Genomic DNA, 17,266 nt, shown 5'->3' with positions numbered 1-17,266 from the left:
ATTCAGCTGTCGGCAGCATTGAAAAACAGTGGTTAGCACTGTGGTTACACAGCGCCAGGGTCCCAGGTTCGATTCCCGGCTGGGCACTGTATGTGCAGTCTGCACGTTCTCCCCGTGTCTGCATGGACACGGGTGCTCTGGTTTCCTCCCACTTGTCCCGAAAGACGTGCTGTTAGGTAGTTTGGACATTCTGAATTCGCCCTCAGTGTTCTCGAGCAGGCACCGGAATGTGGTGACTGGGGCTTTTCACAGTAACTTCATTGCAATGTAAACCTACTTGTGACAATAAAGATGATTATTATATTACTAAAATCCACATCCATTCCCTTGTTACCTCTAATCTTGACTATTTCATTGCTCTGTCAACTGATTGTTCACCTTGCACATATATATTGGAGCCATTGTTTGATATCCTTGTTGAATTAGCTGTTCTTAGGATGTGTTCAATAGGTCAACACCAGCAAGGCTGACTGATTAGCTACCACGGTTCCCTGTGAATATGATCATGGGAACTCTTCTTGAACTGTTGCCTTTGTGCTGATGATGCTTCCACAATATTGTTAGGTAGAGAATTCCAAGATATTCCAGCCAAAGTATCTGAAATCATCACTATCTGTTACATGCAGGACAGTTTTGGCAATCAACAAAAAGTGGGCATGCAGCAGGGTCCATGGGACTGCAGGCAGGATAGGAGGAGGATGAGAAAGAGGAGAAAGTCAACATGGCTTTCAGTTAGGCAGGTTAGTGTGGAACTTTGAGTGAAAACTACTTCCAATAACAGATATTGTAACACATATTAAGTGTTTTTTTTATAGTTCAGTAATTCTCCTTTTAATTGAGTCACAATACATGAGGGGGATGTTACCCTGCCTCAGGGAAATGCATGAATCTGAGATTGCCCAGCAATGCAATTCTTATCTCCTTTGTGACAGAGAGGATATGCAAATGAAAGCTCTACTGCAGGTCAAGCAAGACATTGCCAGGGTAAACAATTAGATTCAGCCTGTGACTGCAGCTAGCGAAGATGGGTTAGTGGCGAGGCTATGGAGCTTGTGATTGCGACAAAGGTGCTGGCTTTGGTCTTCCCTATCAAGAACAAATGGAAAACTCCCCTTTATGAATTTGAATGTATTAGTCAGATCACACACCTTCCTCAACTTCAGAGGGCAGCATAAAAGCCATATCAACAGGAAATGAATTATAAAAGGTGTGTTTAAAGAAGTAATAATATATTGTAGGTTTACCTCGGTTACATGTTCCTGTTACTTCCAGGATTCCTCATAGAGCTATTCTTCTTTCTAATTTACATACAAGGCAATGGCAGCCAGCAGTCAAGCCAGCCTCCTCACTCTTGTGCAGCTGGTAAGATTTTCCCTCTGATCACTGAAAGAGACTGCGTGGCCCTGGCTAAAACTATAAGAGAAGGCGATGGGATCTCAAAATGAAGGTATCCTCATATTTCTCTTGCTACCTCAGCAGTAGCCACTTCTTTCAGTGGCTGAAGAGTTGCCAACATTCTGATTGAGTCCACTGTCATGATATAATACCTTGGTTTTATTTACTTTACAAGACACAAGGCACCAATTGTTCATCAGGGATTGGGTAAGCATATTGAAGATTAATTTATGAAGACTAGGGAGATGAGATCAGTTATAAGTATAAAGCTTGAAGACATCAAAGTTGTGTGTGCTCTGCTCAAAGTAAAAGTAAAACTAAGACTGGATCTCATGATACATTTCCCTTCTCATGTTTTCATGTTGATATCTCTTAACGGCATATGACAACATCCCTCTTCTATTTAAAGGTACGCCACCCCCACGCCCCTTTCAAATAAGTACAATGATTTACAATACATGGTCATGTTTAGTTACCATTAGATTAGTGCAGAGAACTGAGGAATCTATGATTTTCTAAAGTGTAACTTGGTATGCCCATATATTGTAATGGTTACCTTGTCTGAACGTTTCTTTATTTGCTCACAATAATCTGTGGGATTGCATTTCTTGAATGCTGTTCCTGGTTGCATGGGATCTTGTCATAGATGCAACAGAACTGCACAGTGGTTGAGAAGTTGGAATGAATTTTATTTGTTCTCAGCTATACATCACCATTGCGCATTTATTTGTTATAACATCATAGAACCTTGGTTCCGAACAAATCCTTGTCACCTCGGCTGTTGACAGGTACCTTCTGTGGGATCTTGAGTATGAACTTGTTGTCCCAATTGAAAAGTTGGCAATTCTGTACCGGGATTTTTATTGTATACGTTTGTCATCTTCTCTTGTAGTTTTAAAAGTTACTGTCTAGTTTTTGCAAGTGTAAAATGGGTAAGAGTAGACAGATTGGTATGCACTAGTCTGCCAAATATGAGCTTTGCTGGCGATGGAGTAGTTGCACTTAATTGTGCTGCTCTCATGTAGCATTGCAATGTATGGATCTTGCTTGGTCTGTCTACATTTGAGGATTAGGGATTTCACCGTGTGAATCATTTGTTCATCTATACTGGTAGATCGAGGGTAATGCGGACAAGAACTTGTATGATCAATATTCAACCTCTCACACATATCCTGAAATTGCAAACTGTTAATGTAATAACCTTCGTTGGCACATCAAATATGCTGAAAATAGCAATTACAGCTGTGCTTGACATATTGTGCAATTGTCAAATAATGGTGTATTTGGCAAAGTAATCAACAAAGCCGATTAAGTCAGAGCTCAGGATATGAAAGAGATCAGATGAGATTTTGGACCAAGGATCGGTAGGAACTTAACGTAGTATCTTTTTGTGTTGACTTGGCATATGCTCTTGACCTGCCTCATACTTCTTGACAACAACTTTAACGTCATTGGCCCATAACTTCCTGCGTGATTCACAACTTAAGTAGCTGGTGCGGCACACGTGTGACGATCCAGAAGTGCGGGTGTTCATGCATGCCGCTGGAACCTTGCGCCATTTAAACTGCCGGCCATTTTGTTTTGAGTGCTTGAAGCCTTGCACTGCACTGGAGCAGCTGAATGAATAATGCAGCTGCAGCACTAACCTGGGCCACCTACCTGGATATTTGGTGAGTTTTTACATCATTTTATTTACAAGGAAATATTTCCATCTCGCAGAGGCAGGAGACATTGGGAGACTATTTTTGGTAAGTTAATGTTTTGTATCATTAGCGTTTAGTGTTTATAAGTATGTTTAAAATCCAAATAAAATGAAAGGAAGATTTTTTTTATTTTTTGTAAACTTTGGCTTGTCATGAGGGTGTGAATTCCATTAAAAGGGTACGGAACTGTATAAAGTGAGTTTGAAGTCACAGAAAGTGAAAGAATGATTTTTTAAACTTTAGCTTGTCACGAGGAGCTATAATGGATAGAATGCGGTGATCACTCTCCAACGGGTATGATTGTCCATCCAAGAAACTCCCTATTACTGGCCATGGGTTCTGTGGGTCCTTGCGTGGCTGATGAGCCTGATCCTAGAGCCACATAGAACATAGAACATACAGTGCAGAAGGAGGCCATTCGGCCCATCGAGTCTGCACTTCCACCCTATCCCCGTAACCCAATAACCCCAAACCTTTTTTTTGGACACTAAGGGCAATGCAGCATGGCCAATCCACCTAACCTGCACGTCTTTGGACTGTGGGAAGAAACCGGAGCATCCGGAGGAAACCCTCGTAGACTCGGGGAGAACGTGCAGACTCCTCACAAATAGTGACCCAGTGGGGAATCAAACCTGGGACCCTGGTGCTGTCAAGCCACAGTGCTGTCCACATGTGCTACCGTGCTGCCCATAAATCTTCAATTACTCACTTGGCAGGAGTTTCCAAAAGGTGGGATTGACCCTTGGATGCTAAGTTGTTGGTATTGCTTTCTCAGTCTTCTTTTCCAGGCCTCCTCTTGCTGTTGGGGGTTCTTGAAGAATTGTGACTCTTCAATCAGGAGGTTCCTCCAAGTAGGTCTCTTCTGAGCAAAGGTCTCCCAAGCATTGATGTCTATGTTCCATTTCTTGAGGTAAGCCTACAAGGTGCCTTTGAAGAGCTTCCTTTGTCCGCCTCTTATTCGGGATCTTTCCTTGAGCTGCGTGAAGATGATTTGCTTTGATTGTTGGGACTCTGACATACTAAGTGTCCCAGTGGAGCTGGTTCTGGGTGATACTGGTGCTGTTGACTCCTTCAAGGATACTAATGTTAGCACGTCTGTCCTCCCAGTTGATTCAGAGCTAAAGTACATCTGGAGTTTGCAGTGTATTTTTAGGCTTTGTTTACGTGTCTCCCTGATGTAATGTTCAGTGAGATTACAGTTTACATTTTACTGCAAGAAAATGTTGAGGCGGTTTTATGTCATTGTTCAGCTGATAAAGTTCAACTTTAAGTTAAATGTTAACTAGTTTCAAAGTTTTGTATTCATAAAATCATTTTTGATAATAAATGTTTTACTTTAAACTTTACAAGCTTCTACAAATGTTTAATTGAGATAATTTTATAAATGAATAAGATAATCGAAGTAAACAAGGCAGAAACATATTTAACACGGGTAACACGATAGCGCACTAGTCTGCACTGTTGCCTCACAACACCAGAGGGCCATGTCCAATTGGATCTTGGGTGTTTATACATTCTCCCCATGGCTGCATGGGTTTCTAGAACCATGGAATAGAATCATAGAATTCTTACAGTGTAGAAGGAGGTCATTCAGCCCATCAAGTCTGCACTGACCCTCTAAAAGAATATCCTACCTGAGTCCACTCCCCCACCCTACCCCCGGAACCTAGTGTGCCTGGACACTGAGGGGCAACTTAGCATGGCCAATCCATGCATTTAACCTGCACATCTTTGGACTGTGGGAGGAAACCAGACCACCCGGAGGTAACCCACACAGACATAGGGAGAATGTATAAAGTCCACACAGATAGTCACCCATTACTGGAATTGAACCCAGGTTCTTGGTGCTGTGAGACAGCAGTCACTAACCACTGTGCCGCCGCTGTTTCCTCTGGGTGATTCGATTATGTGGATAGGATGGTGGGCGTGTGTAGGGTGTTCTTTCGGAGTGTTAATGCAGACTTGATGGGACAAATGGCTTTCTTCTGCATTGACTATCAGTGCACAAAGATTCAAGTATGATGACCTTCCTGCCTTTAGAAATGACTCCCAGAGAGGCGCCTTTCTCATCCTGATAAGGCCAAATGGTCTCTTGTGTTCATGGATGTGCTGAATTAAATCAGGCCATCCTTCGATAATGGTTTTTCGCAGTTCTGTAGTGTGAAATCTTTCGCGTTTCTTCTCATAGCTGTTGACATTTTTATGATGAAAAATGTTTGAGGAATATCTTCCAGTTCGATATCAATGCAGCTAACCTGCAGATCTAAGGATATATCTTCTGTTTTATGGCAAGAATACATGAAGAAAACAAAATGTTAAAAGAGTGTTTCTCTTCCATATTTTCTTGTTTAAATTCTGTTTCTAGAAATGGACAAAAGCTAACTCATCATCCCCTTGGAATGTGATACCCCTTACATTGTATGAACATTCCAGCCAAGAATTGACTTCTGCACCAGCCAGCTCTTGACAAAGACAGAACTATTGGGACTCCTCATCTCCAACATTGTGCTAATGGTTTCACAGTTATCGTCTTAAGCTACAAGGTTTTAATGAGGGTCTTTAAAGTCCATTGTTAGCTGAATGTCTCAACCTGAAACTACCTTGTGACATGACCACAACCTGGGCTGCTGAATTACTTTAATTATATAGCTTTTGGATCCTGTCTTTGAAGAACTGTAAAAGAGCTATCCAGCTGTTGAAGAACTATCAAATAATGTTCAAACTTTCAAGGAATTGTCAAAGCTGTCAACAAACTGACAAAGGATATTGGATGAATTGGCATGGTGGGGGTAAAGACAACATAGTGAAGGAGGCATGAGTTGGCATAACCTGAACGAAGCTGGCCGAGGGATTATAAAGGGCCATGGGGATGTTGGTCAAAGGGGCAATATGGAGCCATAGGTGGAAGAGCAAAGATTGGCAAGGAGTCATGACGCGTCAGGTGTGTCAAGGGCCATGGATAACCATAGTGTGAATGAATGGTCATGAACAGGGTGGGGCAACATGATGTGGCATAGTTTGGCATGGATGGGCATGGGATGGTAAGGAGAGAAGGCTGGGGGACCATATTTAAAATTTTATTTGTTTATTTTAACACAGTTCCAGAGCAGAGAGGCAGGCTCTGCAACCTCCCCGCCTCCACACACAGCAGCCTATGCACTGTTCACCTGATGGTGGGCCTGACTTCCAATCCAGCTTGCAACCAGCCACCCCTCCTACTCCCACCCACAGAACAAAATTACAACCTGTGGGTGGCCGTTTTTAAAGGTCTAGTTCACAGATCTGGGGTTTATTCTGTCTCTGCACACCTGAGTTAGGAGTGAAAACCTAGGTCAAAATGTTAGGCACATGCCAGGAGTATGTATCGTGTAACAGCAATTATCCAGCAGCCACCATGACAGTATGAGTAAAGTGATGAAAGATGGGATCTGAGTTTTTTGCACACTTGGCTATTGGGTTTTTTGTGTTTGTTGGAAAGGCAGCATTTCTGTAGAATTACACGCATCCCTTACTGGTTTTGACACATGTATCCAGTCCCCAAAGGGGAAAGTGTTGGGAAAGGTTTCTCTGGACCAGATCGTCCTTGGTTTAACTTCCAGTCAGTGCTAATTTACTAATTGCAGCAAGGGCAGATTCAGAGTACAGCAACTCATCCCAGTTCCCTGGGCTGGGGAGGGAGCAAAGGGAGCTCACTGTTGTCCAGAGAGTGTTGGTGATGCGTACATTAGGACAGGACCAGGTTCATCTGTGATGCTCCTTAAGGTGTGCAACATGCTTGCCAGATAGGTACAGGTGCCCAAGAAATTGCATTCGAGTCAAGGTAAATCGCCTAGATTTTAACTCCCGGCAGACAGAAGACAAGAAGATATAGGAGCAGAATTAGACCATTTGGCCCATCGAGTCTGCTCCGCCATTCAATCAAGGCTGATATGTTTCTCATCGCCATTCTCCTGCCTTCCCTCCCTAACCCCTGATCCCCATATCAATCAAGAATTTGTCTATCTCTGTCTTAAAGACACTCAGTGATTTGGCCTCCACAGCCTTCTGCAGCAAAGTGTTCCACAGATTCACCACCCTCTGGCTGAAGAAATTCCTCATCTCAATATTAAAGGATCGTCCCTTCAGTCTGAGACTGTGCCTCGGGTCCAAAGTAAGGTCCAAGACAGATGGCAAATCATCTGTCCCCTTGAACTATGAGGCCTGGAAGATTGCAAACTGAATCTGGTGATGCAAGATTCAGTTCGACAGCTGTTATATCAATAACTAACCAGTGTAAACATTCAAAGTAATAATAATAATTGTTATTATTGTCACAAGTAGGCTTACATTAACACTGCAATGAAGTTACTGTGAAAATCCCCTAGTTGCCACACTCCAGTGTCTGTTCAGGTCCACTGAGGGAGAATTCAGATTGTCTAAGTTCCATGTACGTCCTCTGCATCCAGCCCAATAGCTCAATTTCTGCTCTGAACTCAGGGCTGGAAGCATTGGCGGATGATCTCGGAAAGTACATTGAAAGTTTAAATCTCCCAGTCATTTCCCATGAATGCCTTTGCATTAGAACTTTCTCAGGGTCATGATACGCATCTCTCGACATACGCGCTAACTCCAATGATCAGAAGACAGAAAGATTTGGGCTTTAGTTTCACTGTTAGTTGTGAGGGTAACGGTACCAAGGCCAACAAAAATCACCTAAAAACTCTGAATCCTGAGAGAGGAACTGGAGGAGAGATGGGGAGAACAATACAAACTGGAAGGTTCTGTTTTGTTTAAGTTTGTTTATGATTTTCATAACTTGCTGGCATCATCCCAGCGCATGCGCAGGGGGGTTCATCTCTGCGTCGGCCATCACAGATGGCCAACGCGGAGGAATAGAGAGCCCCCACGGCACAGGCCCGCTCGCGGATGGGTGGGCCCCAATCGCGGGCCAGGCCATCATGGAGGCACCTTCCGGGGCCAGATCCCGTTGTGCCCCCCCCCCCCCCCCCCCCGAGGACCCTGGAGGCCGCCCGCGCAGCCAGGACCCACCGGTAAGTACCTAGTCTAATTTACGCCGGTGGGACTGGCCGAAAACGGGCAGCCACTCGGCCCATCGCGGGCCGGAGTACCGCCGGGGGGCCGCTGCCAGCGGTGCAATTCCCGAGAATTCGGCAGCTGGCTGGGGCGTGATTCACGGCCCCTGAATTCCAGAAGTGAGGTGAGAGTTACTGCCCTTGACATCAAAGCAGCAAATGATCAACTATGGCATGAAGGAGCCAAAGCAAAATTGGAATGAATGGAATCAGGGAAAAACTCTTCACTGGTTGGAGTCATAGCTAGCAGAAAGGAAAATTGTTGTGTTGGTTGGAAGTCAATCATTTCAATTCCAGGACATCCTCAGGATAGTGTCCGAGGCCAAATCATTATCAGCTGCTTCATTAATGACCATCCTTCCATCATAAAATCAGAAGTGGTAATATTTGTTGATGTTGCATAATGTTCAACCTCATTCATAACTCCTCAGATATTGAAACAGTCTATTTCCAAATGCAGTAAGATCTGGACAATATACAGGCTTGGGCTGACAAATGACAAGTAGCATTCATGTCGCACAAGTACCAGGTAATAATCATCTCCAACCAAGAAATCTAATCCATGCCCATTGACAGTCAATGGCATTACCATCATTGAATACCAAATCAAACACTGGTGGCGGAATTCTCCATTCCTGAGACTAAGTGTTGATGCTGGGCAGGATTCACAAACTTATGTGGCAGCAAAACTGCTGCCGCACCTTGACCGATTCAGCGACCATTCAGGGGCTAGCAATGGCACCACGTGGAACACAATCGATTCCAATAATAAACGGTGCCGGATTCGCAATTGACCCTCAGGAGGCTGACAAGTTGCAGCCGCATATACACACTTCACTCCTCACACACACCATCCCAGCCAACAAGATGGCAGCGAGGAGAGCAGCAGGTGACAGAGGCTGTAAGCACCACGAGCAACACCGGGCAGCAGTGCTGGAAGAAACTGCACAACCTCCTCAGGGTGGCCAGATTGACTAGGCAGCACTGTGCCCCTGGCGCCAACCCACTTACCACACACCCATAACCCCACGCCCCACCCCATCTGGAGGATGGCCGAACCCCCACCTTGCACCACACATGGGCACCCATACTGGCCACCATGGCTGGGTACCCTGGCCACTGAAGCCACCAGTTACCCGCTCCCTGAGCTGCATGTGCAGGACTGTCTAACACTGTACACTTTCTGTTTCTCCCAACTGCACCCAGGCGAAGACCGCCCATTACCACCGGGGGCAGGAGAAGACTGTAGGGGCCCCGCCGGACCTGCAGCCCCTCCTGGATTTGGTCAGCAGGCTCAAAGAAAGGGCAGTCGCCGGGGTGGAGATTGGAGTTGGGCGAAAAAGTGAGACCCCGTTGTGTTGCGGCTCCTCCTGACACGTGGCTGACCCCCCCAACACCATCCTCATACCCAATGAGCCCCAGGACACCCCGGAGCTCGAATCCAATGATGACACTGATTTCCCGTCACAGCTGTCTCCAACACTCTCCACCATCCCAGAGACACTCACCTTTTTTGGGCACCTGAACGAGGAGACTCCTGGGACACTATTTGGTGCGCACCACACAGATGCTTCGGTCAGCAGGTGGAGGTAGGAACACCTGAGGGGGCGGACGGTCGGGGGCGAGCCGACCCCAGGGCCTAGCTGCCGCCCAAACGGGTTTCAGGCTTCTGGAACAGACAGTCCTATTGATCGTGAAGATGCACTTTCCATGTGTGCCACCCAGCCCAATACTGCCTGGGTGGCGTCCAGGGTGGTCTTGGGGGTGAAGGTTTTGGCTATGGATCAGCATGTCGAAGGCCTGGGGCAATCTGTGCACAGGGTGGCCAATGCCCAGGACAGTGCCGCCCTCTCACAGGCAGCCACGTGCCAGAGCCGCCTGGACATTGCAGCTGTGCTCCTGAGCATTGCCCAGTTGCAGCAGCAGTTGCATGGCTAAGAGATTCGGTGGCGTTGCCCAGGCACTGGCCGATGTGGCACAGATACAAAGGGAGGTGACATTGTCCCAGAGAGAGATGACACAGTCAATAGTGATGCGGTACAACCCCACATGAAGGTGGTCCGCTGTCTGTGCTCTATGGCCCCCGTGAGGATGTAGACCTTGGTCAAGACGGCAGCGGGCCTCCAGGACTGGCAACGGCAGATGCTGGGGGAGCCTCAGGGGAAAGCTCCACTCACATCCCCGTCCCATGGAGTAGCCTGGCAACCATCGGGCACCCAAAGGGAGGAGGAGGTTGATGTGTTGGGGCTGCTGGGTCTACGTGGACTGCGTTTGATGCAGTGTAGAGAGAGACAGGCTTCCAACACTTGAAGAAATGCAACACGATTTTATTGAACAACTAACTATAATACAAGCTTTACGGTGGGTTGACACTACGCTGACTTGACTGGAGACCTGAGGCTAACCTGACCAGACTAACTGACTACCACGTGGGTGTTTGTAGTAGTTGCTGCTCACGAGCTCTGACTGTCTCAGAGGCTGGATCCCGAGAGAATGGGAAAACTGGTGCCCTCTGGCTTTATAGTGGTCGTGTCCTGTCTGGTGATTGACTGCTGTGTTCTGTGTGCTCACTGGTCATCCTGTGTGTCAATCACTGCCTGTCTGCACTCCATCATATACCTGGATGTATATTATGATATCTCCCCCCCCCCCGCCTTTTTGTTTGTAAAAAATGTGTGTTCAGGTCAATGATGAGCTGCGCTGGGGACAGCCCAGTGGATAGAGGGGTCGCTCTATAGGCCAACAGCGCCAGGTTGAAATCGGAACCCGAGTCAGCAGCTTTGCACAATAGTTTTTTAGCGATGTGGACCCCTTTTTCGGCCTTCCCATTCGACTGGGGGTAGTGGGGGCTGGATGTGACGTGCCGAAAGTTGTACAGCCGGGCAAAATATGACCACTCCTGGCTGAAGAAGCAGGGGCCGTTGTCACTCATCACCGTGAGTGGGATCCCATGTCGGGCAAAAGTTTCCTTGCATGCCTTGATTACCGTCGCTGATGTGAGGTCAGACAGTTTGACCACTTTGGGGTAGTTGGAAAAGTAGTCCACTAGGAGGACATAGTCACGCCGCTTGGCATGGACCAGGTCAACACCAACTTTAGACCATGGGGAGGTCACCATTTCATGCGGCTGTAGAGTCTCTTTAGGCTGAGCTGGCTGGAATCTTTGACACGTCGGGCAATTGAGGACCGTGTTGGCGACATCTTGGCTGATGCGCGGCCAGTATACTGCCTCTTGGGCTCGACGGCGACATTTTTCAACCCCCAGGTGACTCTCATGGATTTGACCGTGGACCAAATCTCGCATGCTCTGTGGGATCACAATTCTGTCAAGCTTCATAAGGATGCCGTCTACCACCGTTAGATACTTGACGTTATAAAACTGGGGACACTGCCCCTTTTGCCAACCATTCGTGAGGTGCTGCATGACCCGCTGGAGCAGAGGATCCCTGTCCGTCTCCTCACAAATTTGCACGACCCTCTCATCAGTGGCTGGAAAATTGGAGGCACAGAATTACACCTGCGCGTCATTTTGACAGACAAAGTCAGTCTGCTCACATGGTGTGGTGATAGATCTGGAGAGTGCATCGGCAACAATGAGCTCTTTGCCCGGGGTGTAAACCAGGTCAAAATCGTAGTGGCGTAGCTTGTGGAGGATACGTTGTAGCCGTGACGTCATATCATTGAGGTCTTTTTGGATGATGTGAACCAATGGCCTGTGGTCCGTCTCGACCGTGAATTTGGGGAGGCCATACACATAACCATGGAACTTGGCGATTCCTGTAAGGAGGCCCGGGCATTCTTTTTCAATCTGAGCGTATCATTGCTCAGTGGGCGTCGTGGCTCAAGAGGCATATGCAACTGGGGCCCAGGAGGAGGAGTCATCCCGTTGGAGGAGCACCCCCCCAATGCCAGCCTGGCTGGCGTCGGTGGATATTTTTGTTTCCTTGGCGGGGTCGAAAAACGCCAGCACCGGGGCCTTGGTGAGTTTTGCCCTGAGCTCACGTCACTCTTGCTCATGAGCGGGTAGCCACTGGAAGTCCGTCGTTTTTTTAACGAGATGGCAGAGGGCTGTGGTGTGGGACGCCATACTGGGAATGAATTTCCCGAGGAAGTTGACCATCCCTAGAAAACGGAGGACCGCCTTCTTGTCCTCTGGGGTCTTCATGGCGTTGATCGCCGAAACCTTGTCAGCATCCGGCTGCACGCCTTGCTGCGAACTGTGGTCGCCAAGGAATTTGATTTCTGATTGACCGAACGAGCATTTGGCTCTATTGAGTCGGAGGCCATGCTCGTGGATCCTGTGGAACACCCGCTTAAGGCGATCGATGTGTTCTTGAGGAGTTGGGGACCAGATTATGACATCGTCGACGTACACTCGCACCCCCTCGATGCCCTCCATCATTTGTTCCATTATGCGGTGGAACACCTCTGAGGTGGAGATGATGCCAAAGGGCATTCGGTTGTAACAGTAGTGACCGAACGGGGTATTGAATGTGCACAGCTTTCGACTGGACGCGTCCAGCTGTATTTGCCAAAACCCCTTGGAGGCATCCAGCTTCGTGAAGAATTTGGCATGAGCCATCTCGCTGGTTAGCTCTTCTCGTTTAGATATTGGGTAGTGTTCCCTCATGATGTTGCGGTTCAAATTTTTGGGCTCTATACAGATTCAAAGTTCCCCTGACAGCTTCTTGACGCAAACCATGGAGCTGACCCAGTCCGTTGGTTCCGTGACCTTTGAAATGATGCCCTGGTCCTGGAGGTCTTGCAGCTGCTGCTTGAGGCGGTCCTTGAGGGGTGTCGGCACCCAACACGGTGCGTGAACCACAGGGGTGGCATTTGGCTTCAATAGGATTTCGTATCGGTAAGGGAGTGTGCCTATACTTTCGAACACGCTATGATATTGTGCTATGATGTCATCGAGTTGAGCCTGGAAGTTATCATCTGGTGAGGCTGTTGACTGTGCGGATGACATGGTGTGAACCCGCTGTACTAGGTTCAGGAGTTTGCAGGCCCGAGCACCGAGCAGGGAAGCTCTGTTGGTTCCTACGATTTCAAATCGCAGCATCGCTTTTAATGACCTATTGGGCTCTGCAAACTGGCATGAACCACTGGCAGCAATGGCATTGCCATTATAGTCGAGGAGCTGGCAGGCCGGTGGAAGAATGCTTGGCTTGATGCGGATGGTGTCAAGGTCAGACTTTGAAATGAGGTTTGCTGAAGCGCCGGTGTCCAGTTTGAAATGTATGCGAGCCTTGTTAACCGTAAGGGTGGCACACCACTCGTCGTCCGGATCAATGCTCAGAATTGGGAGTTGTTGACCATCATTGAGAAAGGCAGCGCATGCTTGGTGATGATGCCCTTGGTGATTATGGGGATTTGAGGCCCTCAGCATCGGGATCTGGTAGACTGTTGGGGTTGGAGTCTATCACGGGCTGCTGCACTGACCGGACGCTCCTGCGCTGTGGCTGGGATCGCTGTGTGCTGGGTAGTGTATCCCCCAGGGCTGCGGTGACTAGGAGGAAAGCCACCATTGCTGGTTGAATACCAATATCTATTGCCTGCAAGGGGTGAAAGACCAACTGTTATCATGGTGCGTACCCCTGTGCCCAACCAGATCCAATGGGCTACATGGTGGTCCCGGCTGGCACAATAGACCCTGTCTCCGCATGCCTCCCCTCCCTCATCCTAACACCCCAGGCCCCATCGGGGCCCTGCACCATGGGTCTCTGGCCCTGGCGCCCATCCGTGCTTTCAGGGGTACCATCGGCTGGCGCTGTCCTTGCCAGTGGTACGCTCCGTCGCCCCTGTCCGGCGCCACCCTCTAGGGGCTACTGTGGGCATTGCGCTTGAACGGGCTGTGTGATGCCTCGTTGGCCGCTGGCCGGCTGGTGGGGCGAGGGGGCTGAGGGGCGGCTGGGGTGGTGGGGGTATGGCGGAGGATGGGGTACGGGGTCGGTAGGGTGGGAGAGTGGGGGTTGGTTCCGGGCTGGTGGTGTGGAAGAGTGGGGGCTTGGTTGTGGGGGGAGGGGGGGGTGCGGTGGTGAGAGCACCTGTATGGCTGGTGTTATTCTGAAGAACCTGGGGCCAAGGTGGGTGGTCAGTAGGGTGTGCAGAGGCAATGGCGGTCCACACTGGGCATCACTGGCACCAGGGCCAGCCTTCACTCTTAACCTTACCCCCGTTCCCCCCCCCCCCCCCCCCCCCAACAGTCAACGAACCTGGCCAGTGTCAGGACCAACAGCCCACAGTTGCACCCCTCTGTGTCCTACCTCCTCACTCTCCCTCATCAACCACGGTGCCTGTTTTTCAATATTTACCTTGCAGTTAACCTTGCAGTCGGGAACTCACCCCCCCCCCCCCCCCCGCTGGAGGAGGCGAATCGCGGAGGCCCCGGAGTATATCGGGTCAGGTCCACTAATGAGGTGCCAATAGCAATTCCTGTACCTGCGAAGTGGGACGCATTGACGCTACTGTCGAGGCACCGGAGAATTCTGATTTGGTGTGAAATTTATTTCGATGCCAGAACCGATTCTCCGCCCAATCACGTTTCCCGATTCCAGCCTCGCCGCCCACCTGCTGAGCTGAGTTAACATTGACTGTAATAATTGAGTCACAAAGGGACTGTTTAAAGAAAAACTAATACATTAATTCAAATCTCTTCACTAGTAATATGCAAATAGATCACATTAAATATGTTATAATTATCCTCAAAGTTTTATGAATGAAACTCTTTTGCTTCCTCTGTTCGATAGAAGACACTCTCCACACTTTACAGCTGAATACACAAAAAGAAAAGAAAAAAGATAAAGCTGTGGGCATCACCTTCAAATTCAGATGTTTGGCTAACCTAACCCACAGTAACCCTAGCCACCACAATCTTGTATTTCTCTGAGCAGATACTCAACAGTAGGTGGATATAAGTCAGATTCACAGCTTGTTGATTTTTGTATGATATCCACTGTTATTTTAAGCTTCATTTGTGGTTATATTGGATGTTATAGACACTGGTCATAAAAGCCAGACAATGTTGAAAACTCCCCGATTCAATTTCATGAGACAAAGCTTGGAAGCCGCACAGGAAAGGGTCAGAGCATACTGAAGGAAGGATTATTTCTGTGCCTGACTTTTCCATTGAACTGTCCAAGATTCAAAGAGTTTTAACCTAGTAAAACAAAATCTGTGGGAGTTGAAATGGCACTATGCTTTAATGTATCCCGCTAAATAAAATATTTTGAAGAATGATAGTTCACATATTGTGTGCCACCCCATTGAGATGGAGGAGTTCTCAACCCAAAGCTCTGCAAGGGAGCCTGCCCAGAATATGCAGCTGGCCTCGGTCACTGCGTAGGAGGGCAAACAGCAACAGGAGATAATCTGGAGGAGTCCTGACCTGTTATAAAAATATGCTCCTTAGAGGTTTACTGAGTACAAGACAAGGCCAGAAGTAATGCATAAAAGAATGGAATAGAATCACAAACAACTGGTGCAAATCAGTTTCCAATTGACTGTTCAGAATGTAGGCAGCACTTTCCTCTGTTAATCTAGGCTGTTATCATTTCTTATGTTTCGCTAAATAGAAAAATAAATTTAAAATGAATATGAATGTTGCACATACTTCCCTAGTAATTATTGCAGTCTATGGAGCTCCCTGTGAGACTAAAGAGGCACATTTAACATGAGTTGCCCGAGGCAGTAAAGGTGGATGACAGCACATAGCAGTTGCTGATTCAATGGTTAGAAAATATCTTGGTTGAGGAAAGTCAGCACCCAAGAGACAAGGGTTATCTTAGCTCTGGAGGCCCCTGGTGGAAAGCACCAGATGGACACTTCACTGCCTCCTAAGGGCAAAATGAAAGAGAAGCAGGAAACTGGGGGGGAGATTTACTTTCACCACTTGGGGTGAATTATCTGCTTTGTATAGGACACATTCAATTTCCATTTCCATTCATTCCAGTGATGTGGAGATGCCAGCGTTGGACTGGGGAGAGCACAGTAAGAAATCCTACAATACCAGGTTAAAGTACAGCAGGTTTATTTGGAATCACTAGCTTTCAGAACGTAGCTTGATGAAGGGGCTATGCTCCGAAAGCTAGTGATTCATTTCAATAGAGTACCTTATATGTCTTTCTTTGAATGTTGGTCACATCAATCTGTGCTGAAAGAAGCTAATGGTGATCCTTGATCTTTGGACCTCCTCAGAGCAGAGGAGCAGGCGACATGGCAAGAGCTGCTGCAAGGCTTAGTGTTTTCATTCTCTTGCAGTGATCTTCAAACCTCAAAGTCTTCTGTTCTGCAATTATTCAAAAGTAACCAGAAAGATCAAACTTGAATAGCTAATTTTTGTACATCCATTTGCTGGGCGAATGCCTGATAGGGCTAATGATCTGATCTGCTTAAATTCACAGGCTCTGAGCTCTGGACAAGCAAAATGACGATTGCTTTGGAGAATGAGTTGCTGAATGTTTCCAAAATGAGATTGCTAATTGTTTTGGATGAGAGTCACATCGACACATTAAGGAGTCGGTTATTGTGGAAAAAGGGAAAATTGTGACATTGGTAATAGCTATGAGAAGCATGCCTTCAGAATGTCAGTGCTTTTTTCGCTTCCCAGGCCAGGAATTTCCTGTTCTTCTGCTTTATTGCACTGGAGGTGCAGATAAAACATTAGGTTGAGGAACCATGTGCATATGAGAATCTGTATGTTCTTCTATCATGCTCACCTATATTTGCGCAAAAATATTATGTACCCAGAGTTGATTTTGTTACGACACCCTGGACTAGTGCACGGTCAAATCAAACCCCACAGGGCCTGGAGTCACAACACAAGTTGATTAATCAATAATTCTTATAAAAATACCCCAAACCTTTGGCTGCTGGCTCTCCAATAACTACAGTCACCATGTTTGTTAGTTTAAACACAATTATTATTTATTAATAACTTGAACAAATATGATAAATGCAGTGAATACAGCTGCTTAACATCAAGCTAATACCTGACTCCCCTTCAACTGTCACAGCCTCTAACCATACACACAAGACAGACAACTACAGAGGGATGTGTGCTGTTCTTTGTTGAGTTTCAGGTTGTAGTATACA

General features: G+C 47.3%; 1 long non-coding RNA gene across 1 annotated transcript; it reads left to right on the top strand.

The window, feature by feature from the left end:
- The first annotated feature begins 1,007 nt into the window (after positions 1 to 1,007).
- LOC119967493 lies at positions 1,008 to 16,822 on the top strand. Its single transcript, XR_005461000.1, has 4 exons — positions 1,008 to 1,207; positions 3,095 to 3,143; positions 14,923 to 15,076; positions 16,576 to 16,822. It is a non-coding gene; the product is annotated as an uncharacterized LOC119967493 (long non-coding RNA).
- Positions 16,823 to 17,266: the final 444 nt, after the last annotated feature.

The sequence above is a fragment of the Scyliorhinus canicula genome, chromosome 6 (genome assembly GCF_902713615.1).
Source record: "Scyliorhinus canicula chromosome 6, sScyCan1.1, whole genome shotgun sequence".
Classification (NCBI taxonomy): Eukaryota; Metazoa; Chordata; class Chondrichthyes; order Carcharhiniformes; family Scyliorhinidae; genus Scyliorhinus; species Scyliorhinus canicula.
The sequence above is the reverse complement of the archived record's forward strand: the minus strand, read 5'-3'. Positions and strand labels throughout refer to the sequence as shown.